This window comes from Otolemur garnettii, unplaced genomic scaffold (genome assembly GCF_000181295.1).
Source record: "Otolemur garnettii isolate 467f Iridium unplaced genomic scaffold, OtoGar3 scaffold00116, whole genome shotgun sequence".
Classification (NCBI taxonomy): domain Eukaryota; kingdom Metazoa; phylum Chordata; class Mammalia; order Primates; family Galagidae; genus Otolemur; species Otolemur garnettii.
In genome coordinates this window covers 5,399,446-5,401,034 of record NW_003852511.1, presented here as the reverse complement: position 1 = coordinate 5,401,034, position 1,589 = coordinate 5,399,446, and the positions used below count along the sequence as shown (strand labels likewise).

The 1,589-nt window shown below is 45.6% G+C and overlaps 1 protein-coding gene across 1 annotated transcript in view; it reads right to left on the bottom strand.

Annotated features, from left to right (window-relative positions):
• Positions 1-1,589, bottom strand: part of SFI1 (SFI1 centrin binding protein) — a 122,985-nt gene that overhangs the window by 86,506 nt on the left and 34,890 nt on the right. The window lies entirely within an intron of this gene.

Genomic DNA, 1,589 nt, shown 5'->3' with positions numbered 1-1,589 from the left:
CCAAACAACAATGACGGCTGCAACCAAAAAATAGCCAGGCATTATGGTGGGCGCCTGTGGTCCCAGCTACTTGGGAGGCTGAGACAGGAGACTCACTTGAGCCCAGGAGTTTCGAGATTGCTATGAGCTGTGATGCCATGGTGCTCTACCCAGGGGGATACAGCTTGAGACTCTGTCTCAAAAAAAAAAATCTGTATATCTATATCTGTTATCTATCTATCTATCTATATATTTTTTAAAACAGAGTCTCACTGTCACCGTCAGTAGAGTGATGCGGCATCATAGCTCATAGCAACCTCAAACTCTTAGGCTCAAGCAATTCCCTTGCCTCAGCCTCCCAAGTAGCTGGGACTATAGGTACCCACCATAACCCCGGCTATTTTTTAGAGACAAGGTCTTGCTCTTGCTCAGGCTGGTCTCGAACCTATGAGCTCAGGCAATCCACCCAACTTGGCCTCCTAAGTGCTTATGGGTGTGAGCCATTGTACCCGGCCTACAAATCTGTATATTTGAGAGCTAGGCATGGGTTTGCATCTGTAATTACAGCTACTTGGGAGGCTGAGGCAGGAATATCACTTGAGCTGAGATGTTTGAGGCTGCAGAGAGCTGTGATCATGCCACTGCACTTCAGCCCCAGCAATAGAACAAGACTTGATTTCTTCAAAAAAACCATATTTGGCTCGGCGCCTGTGGCTCAAATGGCTGAGGCGTCAGCCATATACACCCACAGTGGCGGGTTCGAATCCAGCCTGGGCCTACCAAACAACAATGATGGCTGTAACCATTAAAAAAAAAATATAGCCGGGAGTTGTGGTGGGCACCTGTGGTCCCAGCTACTAAGGAGGCTGAGGCAGGAGACTCACTTGAGCCCACGAATTGGAGGTTGCTGTGAGCGTGATGCCATGGCACTCTACCCAGGGGGATAGCTTGAGGCTCGTCTCAAAAAAAAAAAAATCTTCATCTCTCCATATTTTCACTGATCAGTTCCTTAACTTGATTTCTTATTCTATCAGCTTATTAGAAGTAGTCAATGTGTCTATGTATTTTATCTGAAATAGGCATATATCAGAACTCCTGACTGAAAGAACCTAAAGAAGTAACTATAATGAGAGAAATATCATTTTAAAGATACTATATATATGAGATAGACATCAAGATTTTTTTTAATTTAAATAAAGGTCTAAAAATGTGTATTTGACTGTAATCCTAGTACCCCAGAAGGCCAAAGCAGGTGGATTGCTTGAGCTGAGATGTTTGAGACTAGCCTGAGCAAGAGTTAGATCCCATCTCTACTAAAAGCACCAGGTGCCTATAGTCCCAACTACTCCGGAGGCTGAGGCAAAAGGATCACTTGAGCCTAAGAGATTGAGGTTGATATGATGCCAGTCTAGCCTGGGGCAACAGACTGAGATACTATCTCAAAAAAAAAAAAATCTGACTCAGCGTGCCTGTGGCTCAAGAGGCTAAGGCGCCAGCCACATACACCTAAGGTGGCGAGTTCAAATCCAGCCCGGGCCCGCCAAACAACAATGACGGCTGCAACCAAAAAATAGCCAGGCATTATGGTGGGCGCCTGTGGTCCCAGCTAC